The 19,152-nt window shown below is 40.2% G+C and overlaps 1 protein-coding gene across 2 annotated transcripts in view; it reads right to left on the minus strand.

The window, feature by feature from the left end:
- The window catches only part of tim (timeless), a 275,654-nt gene extending 256,815 nt beyond the window's left edge, over nucleotides 1-18,839 (minus strand). For both annotated transcript variants that reach the window (XM_067151261.2, XM_068228504.1), the window contains exon 1: nucleotides 18,705-18,839. The gene's annotated coding sequence lies outside the window, so the exon portion shown is untranslated. The remainder of the gene's footprint in view (nucleotides 1-18,704) is intronic.
- Between the last annotated feature and the right edge of the window lie 313 nt (nucleotides 18,840-19,152).

Here is a 19,152-nt window from a genome sequence, read left to right on the forward strand (position 1 = left end):
GCCAAGAGCCGTGAAAATCCTCAGTTTATAAACCCTCGGGGAAAGTTCGAGACTTTTCATGAATAATCAAGACACACTAACAGAATTTTATTGGAGGATACAAAGTTTATACTCAAAATCGAAGAAGAGCTTGTGATAGGCTGAAAATTAATTACAGAAATTAGGGATTGGCTGAATTTAAAACTGGCGGAAAGAAAAGGTCAATATTGCCCACCCAAAAATGAATGAACGTAATTTAGTAAGGAACAAACTTATGAATACAATTTTCTTTTCAGAAAAGGTTCTTTCACCTCGCACCAGGGTGCATGATCATAGTTTTTTGCAGTGACCTCTATGAGAGAATGTCCACATTTCTTGATGAACGAAAAACAAAAACAAGTTGAAATTCACACAGTACTGGCAACTTCATAATCACAAAATTAAGGTAGTGACATCTTCAGAGGAAAAGTTTAAATAGGTCTAGTTTCAAGTTCAGTGTTTCTCCTGTAGAGGAGTTTTAATTGGCGCAAGATTTAAATGTGCGGCGTAGAGGTGTACAGCCCGGTACAATTATTATTATTATTATTATTATTATTATTATTATTATTATTATTATTGAATCCTAAACACCACCCCAGTATTCGCCTGGAATTGAACTTTTGAAACGGTGCGAAACCTCTTTCAGGATCACCGAGATATCTTACGGGATTACGAAACGTGTGTCCGGCTCCATGGCTAAATGGTCAGCGTGCTGGCCTGTGGTCCAGAGTGTCCTGGGTTAGATTCCCGGCCGGGTCGGAGATTTTAACCTTAAATGATTAATTCCCTTGGATCGGGGACTGGGTGTTTGTGCTGTTCTCAACATCCCTGCAACTCACACACCACACATAACACTATCCTCCACCACAATAACACGCAGTTAGCTACAGACGGCAAATGCCGCCCACTCTCATGAGAGGGTCTGCCTTACAAGGACTGCATCCGGCTAGAAATAGCCACACGAAATTATTATTATTATTATTATTATTATTATTATTATTATTATTATTATTATTATTATTATTATTATTATTATTATTATTATTAAATCCTAAATACCACCCCAGTATTCCTCGGTGGCTCAGTGGTAAGTGTCCTACTCATGGTCCTAAGTTCGTGAGCTCGAACTAAATATTAAAAGATAAAGTCAGAAGGAAAAATGAATAAGCATGAAAATCTTAATATTTTTCTTACCAATGTCTATTAGAGTGTTATTTCTTCCAGTCCCTCAAAACAGTCCTAAATGCATTGAAAAACTGATAATCAAACCCGAACGGGAAGCTACACCCTTTTTATTTTTTATTCAATGCAATCTCCAATCCAACTACTCAGGTCTAGAATACTACGATATTACTTACGTGTTCTTTGGAGCAGTCTGACACTATCAGATTAGGTGTTAACATGTGAGATCTATGGCAAAAGGCTTACAGATAAAAAAAATCCCGACAAAATTCAGAAATACAATCATCTTCTTATCACTAATTAAAGGGATTTTAAATATTTGATGTTACGTACATACTGACCCGCAACACGCGTGGGTTTAAAACCAGCTGATATTAAAAACACACAATACAGTATTAAACACGCACCGCGGGTCAGCATTTGGTCGCACCCAGGCGGTACATGCATTCCGTCAAACTGTGCGTACAACCAATTCGAAATACGGCTTATATGATGACCGTCAAATTACATTATAGAGAGTTTACTCAATCGTTATTGACGTTGTTGTTTTACGTCACGTAAAGGGCTTGGGAGAAGATCCCTGGTTCATTCAGACCAACAGACATTATTTTTGTTTGTGTTCACAACATGTGCAATAGATTCCTCGGTGGCTCAGTGGTAAGTGTCCCATTCATGGTCATAAGTTCGTGAGCTCGAACTAAATATTAAACGATAAAGTCAAAGTCACAAGGAAAATTGAATAAGCAAGAAAATCTTAATATTTTTCTAACCAATGTCCATTACAGTGCATAAACGGCATTGTTATTGTAAGTATTACACCCTCCTGATATTAAGAAAATGCGAAAGTTGATATCCTACAGTTATATCCAGCCATGTAGCGTCAGAATAAGTAAAATCTAAAATATCAACATTCATATCCAAAGAAAAACGAAACCCTTCTTATATCATCGTGTGAATGCTTGCACACTACTCCTCAAAATATATCATAACGAAAAGTAATGTTTATGTTTTATTTACATACAACAAACCACACTAAACCACTAGAGAAGCACACAACAGTGAATACATCCCTCTGTATAGGGTTGGCGTCGGGAAGGATATCCGACCGTAAAACTGGTCCAAATACTCCTGAAGTGTGAAGCCCAATAAATTGAAAAAGAAATCCAGTAAGAAGACATTTTTATGCTGGGAAGTGATAAAGATTCTTCAAACCCCTAAAACATAGCAACAACAAAAACAACGATGACTCAACAACAACAACAACAGAGTAATGACACGTGGATATGCTTGTGTGCCCACCCATTTCACACTTCCATGTTGCCCCACCTGCGCACTAAAAAGAAGATTTCTTATCTGCCAAGACACGATACTGCTGATATTGTTCCTTTATCTAAGGTTCGTGGGCACTTTTTTAGTCAATAGCTTTTTGTACCTGCGTACGTGAAATCCGTCTTGTAACCTGTGGCTCCGTACTACTGTATTTGCACCCCCGCCCCCGTGTGTGTGTGTGTTTGTGTGTGTGCGGGTTGGGGCTAGGATTGAGAAGGAAGCGGTCATGTGGTACCATCCCGGGATTCGCCAGGAACTGAAGCGGGTACTACAAGAATCCATATATACGATGGCCCGCACTGAAATTTTGAATTATTTAAGTTACCTAACTTAAGAGGGAGTTCATATCATCCTAGTCTACTGAGTTTTGTAAGTCTTGGAATTCTAATCCGATATTCACCATATTCTGCGAGTTCATTTCTGTTGTCAAAATTGAGATTATTATAAAAATTTTAACAGTTTGGTAATATAGTTGCAAATTTATGACACATTTTATAAAAATAATTAGAATAATTTCAAAACATCCCTTGCGTACAATTTTTTTAGTGTTTACCTTGAAACTTGTTTGTGATGGGTTCAGTGGTATGTGAAATAATTATTTATATTACTATTACTATTTGGGAAATTACACTATTGATGTTATTAGAGTATTTTTTATCTCACCCTTTTATAATTTTATAAATTCTAAAATTTTCATATTTGACTCAGGACATCTCTGTCAGATGTCATTTTTCAAAAAGGGTGCCAACTTTTATGCATCTCACATGGTTGTATAAGCGATCATGTGGTACTATCCCCGGGATTTGCCAGAAGCTGAAGCGGGTACTGCAGGAATCTATATATACGATGGCCCGCACTGAAATTTTGAATTATTTCTCTTTTAAGTTACCTAATTTAAGAGGGAGTTCATATCATGCTAGACAATCAGGCAAAAATCGTTGCACTTACAACATTCTGAATACTGAAATATAAAGTTTAGAGAAAAAGATAATTTTGTATAAAATTCAGTAGCTGCATCAGAACTTCCCAGCGCCATATATTTCTCTTTCCTTGGCCATTTTATTCTCCTCAGCAGCAGTTTTTAAACATTCTACTGTACTTATTAAGACTTTATACAGGATGTATCCGTGATGATGTTATGAACTTTCAGGGATGTTCAGGACGGCAAGTGGATCTATTTGAGATAAGGAACCATAGTCCGGAAACGATCGAGTCAAAAGTTATTAATAATCCAAGTTGTTTAACGTCCGTCCGTTCTTAACATTTCAAACGACGCCGGGGATGTTCGAACGGGTACGACAGAACTCTGTGCGACGATACCATGCCTGCATTGACACAGGGCGACGTCATTTCGAACACTTCTTGTAAATGGAGCAGCTTGTGAAACCTGTGCAGGTAAACGGACATGATGAGGAGAATTTTGCTTAACTTTTGACTCGATCGTAATGATTTTTGTATATTGAAAGATTAGAATAGTTTTCACTAAGAATTGTTTGTACATCCCATTAATAATAAGCCTAATCATATACGAGTATTAAGATATTAATTCCAATTAAGAAATATTGGTAAATTTAACACGCTGAACCCTAGCTGAACTTTGAAGCTTGAAATATTCCTCTGCAAACGTAAACAAAAATACAAGGCACGTGCGGTCTATAGCGGAGAACGGGTTAATTCGACTATTTCTAATAGCCCTGTGTGTACATAACTATGCAAACCGTCCACAGATAACACAGACCAGTACACCACGAATCGCCGGAAATTCAAACGCGGATAAATGAAATACAGTGAAATTCCGAAGGTATTCGTCGAGGAAGTGGGCGTGGCCGTTCAACTGGTTTTTTAAGTACTTCAGCAAGGCATTCAGTATTGACCGCAATGAAAAAAATATGTATATCGCCAAGTGCTCGAAGGAATGAGGTAACTTTTAGGGAAAAAACCTCAACTTCGGTTTTTAGGGCCAATTTGGCTTAAAAACTCAGCAGGGTCTCCCCTACCAAAGCTAGCCTTCTCCGTACAGGCAATGAAAGCACCAGGAGGAGGAGTAGGTAAAGGCTTCGGCAACGCGTAACCAAATACAGTAGAGACAATACACGACACTTATGGATTTCGCCTTGCTAAAATGGTAGACAATTCGACGGTGGCGCTCCTAGTGACTCGACCTGAACAAATCGCGCTAAATTCAAATATCAATGGAAATGTATATACGGAAGTGGATAAATAAATTACTTCTAGAAAGAAAGTGGTACTGAGATATTAACTTCGAAGTTGCTAAAGCAATTCTGGATAAATGAATGAGGAATTATTTAAAAGGTTATTATTCAAAGACTGAAATTAGACACATAAACAAGATATGAAATGGGCTGCTGTGAAATGGCTTGATCTTTCATTTATGCATTACTTTTTTAGCTTTAGCATTCCTGCCTGAACTTTTACGGTTGGATTTGTCTTTTTTCTCATTTAAAAAGCATTGTATGATCGCATTAAGACACTTGTCAATAAAAATATCGGCACATTCCTTACACACATGATGCAATGAATTAACATTTAAAAGCTGGACAATTTTCCTCTTAACATAAAGCCTACTAACAGAAAGAAAAACTATAAAATTCCGGCTTTAATCTGAGAAGATGGATTAAAGAAAGAAAAGTATGAAAATGTTGTCGATAGTGATGCTTTGAGTAATATTTACGTACAATTAGAGTAAAAATATAACATACCCTTGGATTTTTAAAGTCGCTGGCCTGGAAATGATCTGAACAGATCTTATAATTCTTATATAAGCGTAACATCCCTTCTTTCTTGTACACCTTATCCAAATCACTTCTGTGACATTTCAAAACCCACAGATCACACCTACAACAACACATCGGTATTGAAGGTTAACTGCTGCACTATACAATAAAATATGCGTATTACATTTTATGCCAGTTAAAATATGGGTCGAGCAGGTCAGAAGATTATGAAGTACTATAAAAATCTCTGTCACTGGAAGAATATATATATATGCAAACACAATATTACTTGCATGTTCTTGTCACGAGGGAACCTGAAGAACGACCGCGCATTTTTCTCTACTTCGTAATTACTGCAGCCAAACACAGCACATACCTTTCCCCTCATGTTGAGAGGAGATATTAAGGAATGACACACGCTACTATTTAATTATGTCAGCTCACTGAAAACGCATAAATAACACCAAAAACTTCACACAAAAATACACGTGCTCTTATGAGAGAATCAGTACTGTTCAGGTCTATCCGCTAGAGTGAGCTCCAATAGCTGTCCCTCGATATCTCGCTAAGTGTCGTGTATTGTCTCTACTGTATTTGGCGTAACTTAGCCACTTACAAAGTGGGATAGAGTGGCAAGTCCTATGCCCAGTCGGCCGTGCCCCCCCCCCATCCCCTCCACCCCAGGGAATCAACCTGGCACTCATTTTGGCGTAGGCTGGGCCGTGTCCCTCTAGAAGTGATAATCATATTACATCATATTATTATTATTATTATTATTATTATTATTATTATTATTATTATTATTATTATTATTACTATTATTATATTGTATTATTGAACTTACAGGTCTTCGCCCATTACAATGCTCAAATTCATACAACCAAGCAAGAACTTAATATTAATCATGATGGTATTAATAATTAGAGTTGAACAGTAAACAAAATGGCACATGGTGAACTCACTACTGGAGAGCCGCTTAGCCCTAAAGAACTATGAACTATTCTTGCCAGGGTATGTGAGGCTAGAAGTGATAATCTCTTGTCTAAATTCCTCGACTTCCGTCACTCTCATATCAGTTAATAATACGAAGATCGAACAAATATAAAAGGGATTTTTGTTCCTGAATATCAACAGTTGCTAGGACTGGCCCCGCGCTTCTGCTATGCTTAGGTGGGACCGTTAGGACTGGGGAGAGCGTGCTGTTAGATATTTCCCGCCGTTTCGTCAGTAACGCTCACGATGTCGGAGCAAAAGTTGCACCCCTCCACTGCGCAAAGCATAATTATAAAATTTCTTGTTCGTGAAGGAGTTACAGCGGGGGAAATTTGCCAGAGATTGACTGCACACTCAAGGATGCGTGTGTTTGCCTGGTATAACAAGTTCAAGGAAGAACGGCAACGTGTGTAAAATCAGCAACACGATCCCCGTCCTCAAACCAGCATTACAGACGAAAACATTCGTGCGTTTAAAAGATATTATTGACGACGATCGACGGGCGAGATTATCAGAAATTGCAGAACAAGTTGGAGTCAGTTATGGGAGCTGTCAAGCAATCATCACGAACGACATACGACCTACAGTTCCATAAAGTGTGTTCCAGTTGGGTCCCTCGCCTTTTGGCCGAAAATCTGAAGTTGAGATGGTAGAGGTCTGTCAGGGGCTTACAGCAAGGTTTGCGGAATATTTCCATTTGTTCGGACCGCTTAAAGAAGCTCTAGGAGGGCAACGATTTGAAGATGACGAGAGTGTGGAAGACTTTCTGCGCAACTGGCTGGTGACACGACCCTGTTCTTTTTAGGATGAGGGCACCAAAAAGCAGCCCATACGCTGGGACAAATGCATTTCCAAAGCAGGAAACTATGTGGAAAATTAAATTGTAATTGCCTTGTATTTTCCAATAAATGAATATAAATAAAATAATGAAATCCGGTTTATATTTGCTCTCCCCTCGTAATAATAATAATAATAATAATAATAATAATAATAATAATAATTTGTTCCGGGATATCTGTGGAACAGCAGAGGTGAAAGAAGGTGCCGGGGTGAATGGGTCTAACTACAGAGTCGAAGTTAATTTAAAATTTTAACAAAGGTTATATTTTCCAGAAAACAATAGAAATTTGATAGCTTTTCACTTTAGAGAAATTACAAAGACATAGCAATCTAAAAACAAAACTTAGAAGGATCCAAGAATTTTAACTCTCTTGGGCTACAAGCCCTAGTTTTACAATTTCGAGCTCCTAGCTCAACGCCTAAATTTGTTCAAGGGCAGAAATCCCCTAATAACATGGAGCACTTGTGAGCACTTGCTCCCACTTTACAATGTCAAGCCTCCCAGAGGCATTCTTACAACACTAGAAAAGAGCTGATACGCTCTCAGTTTTTCAAGCCTATTCAAGGCAATATCAGACTTTACAATTACTTGCCATCAAGGTACAACTTACACAAATGAAACGGGGGTATCTCGTACCCAACCTACTGGAGCAGAATAAAACAGGTTAAGTAAATGGCCCGAAACACCAAGTTGAATGGAGGCGTGTACTTGCACTCCTAAATGTGCATTCTTAAAACCTAAAAGGCACTAGGCCGATGAAACAGGGGCTATTACCAAACTATGGAGGTGACTCGTATAATAATAATTTAAGACATTACAGGAAGGAAGAAAGCCAGTTACAAAACGTAGTCACCTCAAACCAATATGAAGGGGAGCTCGAGAGGGTAAATCACTCTCTATCCCCGAATTAAAGTTGCAGGTTTTATGAAGTTTTTACATAAACCGGAAGAAAATTGCATTTATAGAAAAGAAGGTTACATGGCAAAAGTTTCGGACCTTTCCCGCGTGTTAAACTGCTGAGCTAGCAAGAAATAAAGATGTTAAACGGCCATCACCTTGCTGAAGAACTGCTGCCTGATGAAAGAGGCACCACCCGCCCCCTGCTTCACATACACACACTCAATTAGATGTCGATCAAATGGCCAAGAGACGTGAAAGTCCGCAGTTTATAAACCCTTGGGGAAAGTTCGAGACCTTTCAGGAATAATTAAGCCACACCCTCTCAATGTATTGGTAGATGAAAAAGTTACACACAAAATCGAAGAAGAAGCCGGTGATTGGTTAGAAATTAATTATAGAAATTCTGGATTGGCTAAATTCAAAACTGGCGGAAAGAAAAGATAAATATTGCCTACCCACAAATGAATGAACGAAATTTAGTAAAGAGAAAACTTATGAATACAAAATTTCTTCAAAAAGTTCTTTCACTTCGCACCAGGGTGCATGATCATAGTTTTTTAGTGACATCTGTTGTAGAAAGTCCAAACTTCTTGATAAATGGTAACCAAACCATGTTGAAATTCACACAGTCCTGGAGGCTTTACAATCACAAAATTAAGGTAGTGACATCTTCTGAGTAAAAGTTTAAGTAGATCTAATTTCAAGTTCTGTGTTTCTCCTGTAGAGGAGTTCTAATTGGCGCAAGATTTAAATGTGGGGTGTAGAGGTGTACCGCCCGGTACAATAATAATAATAATAATAATAATCATAATAATAATAATAATAATAATAATAATGTGCCGGAAGTTTGTGTCAAAGGAGTTCTTTTACATACCGATAAATACACCATAATCGACTGGCGTATTTGATCGCCTGCAAACACCAGTGTACTGAATTGCAATCGAACCCAGAAACTTGGGCTCAGAATGCCAACACCCAACCACCTGAATAACTCAACCCGGTAAACGCTAATACAGGCCAGACGGGTGTAACGCTGTTTTCTTAACCTCTCTCCTCTTTCCATGGCAGTGGATCTGACCTCACCACCTCTAGAGAGTGAGTTTCTCCTCTACGGCAAAAAACAAGCGGGTGAATCGGTAGGCGATAAGGAAATAAGCCATACTGTACCTAGAATATCTCCAGAACCTCTACTGTAACGTTTCCACTTCGCCTCTTGATACATTGATACATTCATCTGGCGAGGGGTTTAACCTATATAACATGCCTAAACAGTAAGGCAAGGCTCACTACTTCCTCACGGCGTCCCACATTCATAGTCAATGCCATTACGTACACACTCGATGTAGTACATGTTTAATGGAACATTACACGTGAAGGAAGACCACAGTCTACAGATGTGACAGCCGCATCAGTCAAGGCCTGTCAATCTCCAGGTCGGCTAAGGAAATGACCACCAAGATTGTGATGCACCTTCAGTCACGCGGCTCCTTTTTAGGGGAGTGGGTTATCCAATTTGAGGATTATTCATGCAACCTAGATATAATCACAAATTTAAAAAAAAGCATTTAAATAAATAAGTGTACTATGGTGTACATTATTTTTTCCTGCTTATGAATTAGGATTTCTCTAAGTTGAATTGTTAAGAAATGTAGCTTTCGTGACAGCAATAAATCTCTCTACTTTGCTATTTGCTTTAGGTCGCACCGACGCAGATAGGTCTTATGGCGACGATAGGACAGGAAAGGCCTAGGAATGGAAAGAAAGTGGCCTTAATTAAGGTACAACCCCAGCATTTTCATGGTGTGAAAATGGGAAACCATCTTCCGGGCTGCCGACAGTGGGATTCGAACCCACTATCTCTCGGATGCGAGCTCACAGCTGCGCGCCCCTAACCACACGGCTAACTACTTTGTAGCTAGGTATTCTCCAGATAAGAAGTTTATCCTTACTCCAGGAATGTGGAACTAAAGTACAATTTGTCCCTAGACAATATTAGGATCTCCCAAAGATAAAAGTGCCAAATGATTGAATCTATTACATTCAAACTTCAGCCATAATTCATAACTACGAAAAATTGCGTCAAAGGGAATGACGAAAATAATATATAAATGATGCTAATTTTCTAGGTATGGGACTTCTTGTGTCGCGCATTGATTCGAATAAGGACGTGGGAATTATATCTAGACGTTAGTATTTAATTAAATTCATTTGGACGAACCCATACAGAAATATACTAAGATCTATGTAAACTGATCTACGTGACCTACAAAATAACCAATCACAGACATTCAGTAACTAGCTGTCGTACTCGGCTTCGCTCTACCTAACGATTACACAGGCTCCAAATTATCTGAAAAAATAAACACGGGTCTTGTCACATTATACTGTGCATACTTCAAAATGATATGCCATAAGGGCATATGGAAATAATTAAAGTAGGAATGATCTAACAGAGAGAAGAACATCAAAACAGGCTGAAGCAATGAACTGCGACAACACAAAATAAAACTCCTATTCATTATTTTTTTTACAATTTACTTTACCTCGCACCGAGACATATAGGTCTTATGGTGACGATGGAATAGCTAAGGGCCTAGGAGTGGGAAGGAAGCGGCCGTGGCCTTAAGGTAAAGCCTGGTGTGAAAGTGGGAAATCACGGAAAACCACCTTCAGGACTGCCGACAGTGGGGTTCGAACCCACTATCTCCCGGATGCAAGCTCACAGCTGCGCGCCCCTAACCGCACAGCCAACTCGCCCAGTGCTCTTATTCATACATTAATGTGCACGACGAATATAAGTTAAATGAGCATTATGAAGCTGTCTGATAGAACATAGAAACACGTCTGATCGTATTGCTATAAATGAGATAGCTTCCGGCTTCTTCAAAAAAAAAAAAAAAAAAAAAGGTAATGAACTGCAACAACACACAATAAAGCTCATATATACTCATTAATGTGCATTACTTCTACAAAAGGAATGTATAAATGATACTGATTCTTTGACTGTGATGATGTTTGATATAGCATGTTATTGTATATACATGAAGAGGGCCATGACCATGGAAGTAAATGCAGCATGGCTCAAATGAAAGCAAGTTTCAGGTGTTATCTGTGACAAGCACATGCACGAATATCTCAAGGCGAAAGTACATACCACAGTAGTGCGCCCTGTAGCTCTCTATGGAGCAGAAGTATCCCTATGACAAGGAAACTAGGCCAAATCATACACGACATGGAGATGAAAATGCTCCGATGGACCCTTGACCTAACATTACGACTATGTGACACACGAAGAGATGCGACGGAAACTAGGAGTGGCCCCGATTGTACAAAAAGGTGAGAGACGCAAGGCTCCGATGGTATGGTCATGTCATGCGTCAAGACAGCGGTTCTGTGGCAAAAGTAGCCTTTCAGTTCGACCCTGGAGTTTGTCGTCCATGTGGAAGACCAATGAAACGGTGGATTGAGTCCCAACACAGAAGACATGCGGGATGCAGACCTCTACCCAGAAAACATACAGGATCAAGTAAAATGGAGAAGGGGTAACAAGATAGCGGACATCGTGCAACGGGACATACGCTAGCAAAAGGAAAAAGGAGAAGAAGATCATGACCTAGGCTAAGGCCAGGTCTATAAGTTTAAAATATTTAAACAGAATCTATTGTAAATAGCGAAAGCAACATTTCGGTGCTATTCTACGCTGGTAAGAGTATATACATGTGGATCCAGTAACTATAAGAGTATCTCGGCAAATTAACGCTACCTATGAGTTCAAAATGTTGAAACAGAATTTCTCCTTGACCTTGCCTACCCTCATGCACGTGCCTACTTCGAACACCAGACCTGTATTCTAAGTACCCTTAGGCTGCGTTGCCATGGTTATAGCTGGTCATTTCTTCATTCGATTCCTACAACGGGAGTAGTGTGATGCCAATATATCGAAAACAGGTTTTTTTTAGAGCCTTAAAGCATGTCCCGTTGGGACTAGCCGAATTTTGTTCTTCACGTCAAGAGACTTACAATGAGCTTTGTATTGTACTTGTAAAATAAATTCGGTATTTCGCCTATATGTTAATGGACCAAAGGGCCTAGAGGGTAGGGAATGGAGAGGGATGTTCAAATTTCTTATAGACAGTGTTACCCGCAGAGTCCTGAAAGGTAAGTACACAAAATGTGGTTCAGATTGGTGAAACTGTATGGATTTGTATACAGTGTTGCCAACTTAGCGGATTTTCCGCTAAATTTGGCTGAATTAGAAGACTGTCGGCGGAGAAATATACCATTTAGCGGACAGCGGATTTTTTGGCGGAATTCCAGATTTATTATAGCGGAATTTAGCGTTTTATTTATATTACTTTAAAAAAAAAATTGTACTCCAGTCTGTCTCTGAGCTATTCCGTATTTCTTGTCAGGAGCTGGCAGTCACATGAGGAAAACATCTTATTTGGATTTGATGTTATGAAATCGTGGTTTCATAAATTTGTAATGCGTGGAGAAAGGGTACTTACCTCTTAGTTGACGAATGACGACAGATAATGAAACTGTGAGAGAGTAGCATTTATATTTATGCTATGAAGAAAGACCGTTTAATGAACTGGCCTGTTCTGTGTGTGTGGCCCTTGAGGTAGGAGATTCACCTAGTTTTCACCCAGCAGTAAAACGCCTACAAGTTTTAGCTCGCCGGCTCGCAGGCAGGGGGTTAATCCCAGTGAAACTCACAGGTCAGGTGAGTACAGACATTATTATTATTATTATTATTATTATTATTATTATTATTATTATTATTATTATTATTATTATTATTATTATTATTTGCGTATGGACCCTATAGATCATGCAAAGCTCTAACGATTCTGTTTTCTAAGTTGCCAAACAGCTCTCATCCTTTTCTCCGTGGATCCTTTTTCGTTCTTCTGTCCACTTTGCTCCAGTCTTCTTTTTCACTTCGTTCTCTGGTTGCATTTTCCATCCATTAATTTTTTTCCTATAGAGGGTTTTGTCTGCGGTGTCATTTGAGTTCATCTGGGCTTTTTCCAGATCCATCTTCACTTCCAGTACCCATGCCTTCTATGTAAGTGAGAATCTTGTGTGTTAGTCTACTTGCCGGCAGTCTGCGGACGTGCCCATAAAATTTCAGACGTATTTTGCGGATGTCTGCTGCAATGTTGGAAAGGTCTTCTGTTACTTTGCGTGACCTATATCCATCTTCCGTTTTTCGGGGGCCGAGAATTTTCTCAGATTATTATTGCCCATTATTTGAGATCGGATTTCTTGGCGGAATTTTAGTAGTATTTAACGGATCTTGAAAATATAAGTTGGCAACACTGTTTGTATAAGGAACAGACGACAGAATGTTCCGTCTCTAAATGCGAAAACTATCGTTTACTGTCACTACAATGGCTGTGTTGATATCGTGATCACAATCATGGGACCTCCATTTTTCCGTGGACACCGATCCACTGGAATGTGACATTTCATTTCAAAAATCTCACATGCATTGAGAGGGAATCGAACCGCGGTTCCATTGATGAGAAGCCAGTGATACAGCCACTCTGCTTCACGCGCCGGTGAGATATTCTACCAAATTAAACATTAAGTCCGCCTCGGGGGATAGTGGTTAGCGTGATCAGCTGCCACCCCCAGAAGCCCGGATTCCATTCCCAGCTCTGCCCCGAAATTTGAAAAGTGGTACGAGGGCTGGAATGGGGTCCACTCAACCTCGGGAGGTCAACTGAGTAGAGGTGGGTTCGATTCCCACCTTAATATCAATCAATACTGATCTGCATTTAGGACAGTCGCCCAGGTGGCAGATTCCCTATCTGTTGTTTTCCTAGCCTTTTCCTAAATGATTTCAAAGAAATTGGAAATTTATTGAACGTCTCCCTTGGTAAGTTATTCCAATCCCTAACTCCCCTTCCTATAAATGAATATTTGCCCCAGTTTGTCCTCTTGAATTCCAACTTTATCTTCATATTGTGATCTTTCCTACGTTTATAAACGCCACTCAAACTTATTCGCCTACTAATGTTATTCCACGCCATCTCTCCGCTGACAGCTCGGAACATACCACTTAGTCGAGCAGGTCGTCTTCTTTCTCTCAATTCTTCCCAACCCAAACTTTGCAACATTTTTGTAACGCTACTCTTTTGTCGGAAATCACCCAGAACAAATCGAGCTGCTTTTCTTTGGATTTTTCCAGTTCTTGAATCAGGTAATCCTGGTGAGGGTCCCATACACTGGAACCATACTCTAGTTGGGGTCTTATCAGAGACTTATATGCCCTCTCCTTTACATCCTTACTACAACCCCTAAACACTCTGAGCTATCCTCGAAGTGGTTTTCCGTGTATTCCCAGTTCTCATCCAGACAAATGCTAGGATGGTACCTAACTTAAGGTCAAGGCCGCTTCCTTCCCTCTTTCTTGCCTGCCCCTTCCAATCTTTCCATCCCTGTTTAGCATAGCAGATGAGCCCGCCTGGGCGAGGAACTGGTCCTCCTTCCCAGTCGTATCTCCCGACCCGATGTCTCACGCTCCAGAACACTGATGGGATCCCTCGCTGAATCCGAGGGAAAAACCGACCCTGGAGGGTAAACAGATTAAGAAAGAAAGAAAGATTCAACATAAATGAGACCGGGCGAATTGGCCGTGCGGTTAGGGGCGCGCGGCTGTGAGCTTGCATCCGGAAGATAGTGAGTTCGAATCCCACTGTCGGCAGCCCTGAATATGATTTTCCGTGGTTTCCCATTTTCACACCAGGAAAATTCTGGGGCTGTACCTAAAGGCCACGGCTGCTTTTTTCCAACTCCTAGGGCTTTCCTATCCCATCGTCGCCATAAGACCTATCTGTGTCTGTGCGACGTAAAGCCATTAGCAGAAAAAAAATATATTAGTAAAGGTTTCAATATAATATTCTAGGAGTAGACCAGTGAAATGTGATGCAAGATGCCTTAATATTTCCGCCGATACATTTTTATGTAGGTACAAAAATATGTGAAATCCAAGCACAATTTCTAATATGGAGAGGTTTATATAGTACACATATTTCTTTAGTGTTGTCTAACAAGGTTTTAAAAAAGTCATAGTTTTCAAACGGTAGCCCTTTATAAGGTCCCAAATTCCTGAGAGATACAAAACAACAACAACAATAATAATAATAATAATAATAATAATAATAATAATAATAATAATAATAATAATAATAATATGACGTGTCTGAATTCCGCGTGTGTCGCCACGCACAGGTCTAATTTGTGGGAATGTTAAGATGTGTTAAGGTTCAGAGAAAATGAAGTAAAAAGCGAGCTCTTGAATTTCAATCCAAGCAAATGCCGGAATGTTACAGCTGCTATCTTTCCGTTTAAAAACGGACAAATAAATCCTGCGGTTGATCTGCCAAGTCGACTGTTCACCAGCCAGTGTCCTAGCAAGTAGTGATGTGTCATGAGGGCAGTGCGACGACTTCTGCAACAGTATTGCTAGGCTTTGTAGACGGTCTCCATCTCCTGAGTTGAACTCACGCCCACAGAGTGAATCCTGTTTCAGCCCTCAGTCCTTGGACGAGACAGGAATCGAATCAGATGCCTCCGAATAAGAAACAAGTACGTTATCCCTACACTATGGTTCTGGCATTTCAAATTCTAGGCCAATATGAATTTCAAATGCTAGGTACACACACGAACATAGACACTAAACTGACATTTGCTATTAGACGAAAGCTTCACGTACCGATTAATATGACCCAAGGACCGTGTGTGAATAATAATAATAATAATAATAATAATAATAATAATAATAATAATAATAATAATAATAATAATAATAATAATAATAATAATAATAATAATAATAATAATCAGTACCAGATAAGAAAATAAGAAGAATAGGCATCGGCCAATGGGCCCCGCGCATTTTCGAGGCCCACACAACATCGGAACACAATACCAATGACTTGATCTAGAAAGAAAATTGCAATCAAAAATTTGTTTCCAAAAGATAGAAACGAACATTTTTGAAGTCAAAACTACTGAGTACCGGTACTTAAAGAATAATTAAGTTTTGACGGCTTAATAATAATGCAATGATATTCTGTAACAGAGATTAGTAATGTTGTCTGTCTGTTAGTCATCAGCCCAGAGGCTGGTTGGATCCTCAAATAGCACCACCAAAGGTTATGGAGTTATAAGGAAACCGCAAAAACCAATGGCAGCACCAAAATGAGGCGTACTAGGCAAGACGAGGAGTGAGGTAGTTTGCCAGTGCTTTTCTCATTGGGTCAGAAAGTGCTATTGCAGCACGACTGACCCTATGAGCAACACCTTTCATAACACTCATGCTCTAGTCGTGCTCTGAACGTCATTACTCAGCACCACCACATATCCCAGCAGCTTCCATATTGTCACAGCCATGGATGAGACTGGGACTTCGGTGGAAGCTTCACTTTACTCTGGCCTGTGCCAAGAGATGGATACAAAAGTACTGTATCCATCAAGAAATGGCAGCAGGCAATAGTAATGCTAATATTCAATAAATTTTGTTAAAAACATATGTTAATATGTTTAATAATTTAATGACGTCCGCCTCTGGCGTAGTGGTAACTGGAATTAGCTGCCACCCCCCGGAGCACCGGGTTCGATTCCCTGCTCTGCCACGAAATTTGAAAAGTGGTACGAGGGCTCGAACGGAATCCACTCAGCCTCGGGAGATCAACTGAGTAGAGGGGGCTTCGATTCCTACATCAGCCATCCTCGAAGTGGTTTTTCGTGGTTTCCCACTTATCCAGGCAAATGGCCTTGAGGCAACGGAGGCTTCTTTCCTTGGTTTGTAAAATTCAAAGCGTAGCTTCTTCTACTTCTTCTTCTTCTTATGTTTATCCTCCAGGGTCGGTCTTTCCACCGACTCAGCAAGGGATCCCACCTCTACCGCCTCAAGAGTACAGTAGTGTCCTGGAGCTTCAGACTCTAGGTTGGGGGATACAACTGGGGAGGATTACCAGTACCTCGCCCAGGTGGCCTCACCTGCTATGCTGAACAGGGGCATTGCGGGGGGATGGGCAGATTGGAAGGGATAGACAAGGAAGTGGGAAGGAAGCGGCCGTGGCCTTAAGTTAGGTACCATCCCGGCATTTGCCTGGAGGAGAAGTGGGAAACCACTTCCAGGATGGCCCAGGTGGGAATCGAACCCACCTCTCCCAAGGCTGAGTGGATTCCGTTCGAGCCCTCGTACCACTTTTCAAATTTCGTGGCAGAGCCGGGAATCGAACCCGGGCCTCCCGGGGTGGCAGCTGATCACACTAACCACTACACCACAGAGGCGGACAAAAAGCGTAGCTTACTAGATAATAATTTATGAGGCAGGCCGCGAGATTTGAATTGGCTAGGTGCTTCCTTCCACAAGGTTTAATCCGGCAATGTATCTAAAAAGAAACCAAGTGCTACTAGTCGTTTGACGTCGCACCAACACATCGGAGGTCTGGCAACGCAAGGATGGGAAAGTGCCAGTAGGATTGGGAAGTTAGCGACCGCGGCCTTAATTAAGGTACAGCCCCAGTATTTGCCTCATGTTAAAATGGGAAACCACGGAAAACCATATTCAGGGCTACCGACGGTCGGATTCGAATCCACCGTCTTACATAGAACAGGCAGTAAAGGAAATCAAAGAGAAATTTGGAAAGGGAATCACAGTCCAAGGAGAGGAAATCAAAACCTTGAGATTTGCCGATGATATTGTTATTTTATCTGAGACTGCAGAAGATCTCGAGAAGTTGCTGAATGGTATGGATGAAGTCTTAGGTAAGGAGTACAAGATGAAAATAAATAAGTCCAAAACAAAAGTAATGGAGTGCAGTCGAACGAAGGCAGGTGATGTAGGAAATATTAGATTAGGAAACGAAGTCTTAAAGGAAGTAGATGAATATTGTTACTTGGGTAGTAAAATAACCAACGATGGCAGAAGTAAGGAGGACATAAAATGCAGACTAGCACAAGCAAGGAAGAGCTTTCTTAAGAAAAGAAATTTGCTCACTTCAAACATTGATATCGGAATTAGAAAGATGTTTTTGAAGACTTTTGTGTGGAGCGTGGCATTGTATGGAAGTGAAACATGGACGATAACTAGCTCAGAAAGAAAGAGAATAGAAGCTTTTGAAATGTGGTGTTACAGAAGAATGCTGAAGGTGAGATGGATAGATCGAATCACGAATGAAGAGATACTGAATCGAATTGGTGAGAGGAGATCGATTTGGCTACATTTGACGAGAAGAAGAGATAGAATGATAGGACACATCTTAAGACACCCAGGACTTGTTCAGTTGGTTTTTGAAGGAAGTGTAGGTGGCAAGAACGGTAGGGGTAGACCAAGGTATGAATATGACAAACAGATTAGAGCAGATGTAGGATGCAATAGTTACGTAGAAATGAAAAGGTTAGCACATGATAGGGTGGCATGGATGGCTGCATCAAACCAGTCTATGGACTGATGACTCAACAACAACATTAAATTTCTCGCTTAAACGCACACCATGGCTCGTAAATGAACTACGGTACTTTTAATCTTTTTCAAACAACTCCTTCCTTTTATACCGTGAGCTCATTCAATGCAAGCCAATGAAAAGTAAATTCTAGAAGAGACGACTGCCATTCTCCACGGAACCATTTAAAGCCCTCTACGGGGTATGCAATAATATCATTAAAAGCATGAGTTGACTTACCGGTAAGAGTTGATAAAGTCCTTTATCACACTGTGAATTAACAAACAAATTCATTTAAATGAATTTTAACTCAAAGTTCTGTGGTGGTTTAACACGAACATCGAAGTTGACGGACTTTCACATATTACACGCGCTCCCTACATTTGCACGTGAACAACTAACGTGACATTTCAGAGCGACCTTCAGTATGAGTGATAGTTACGCCTCTTACCGCCAGATGTCAGGCATACTAGCTCGAGCAGTGCTCGCCTCTGGAACAGAAAGAAACTCGCATTTGGTACAGGTACAGGCACAGGCCAATCCGGTATAATTCTGCAGAGAACTGCTTCAAATGACGGAAGTTCGCTAATTTTCTTGAACAGTGATGTTTTCACTGAATGTCAGGCTAAATAAGTAAATTAAAGTATATAATTGAGTCGATTGGAAAGAGGGTCCCGGGTTCGATTCT

The sequence above is a fragment of the Anabrus simplex genome, chromosome 7 (genome assembly GCF_040414725.1).
Source record: "Anabrus simplex isolate iqAnaSimp1 chromosome 7, ASM4041472v1, whole genome shotgun sequence".
Classification (NCBI taxonomy): Eukaryota; Metazoa; Arthropoda; class Insecta; order Orthoptera; family Tettigoniidae; genus Anabrus; species Anabrus simplex.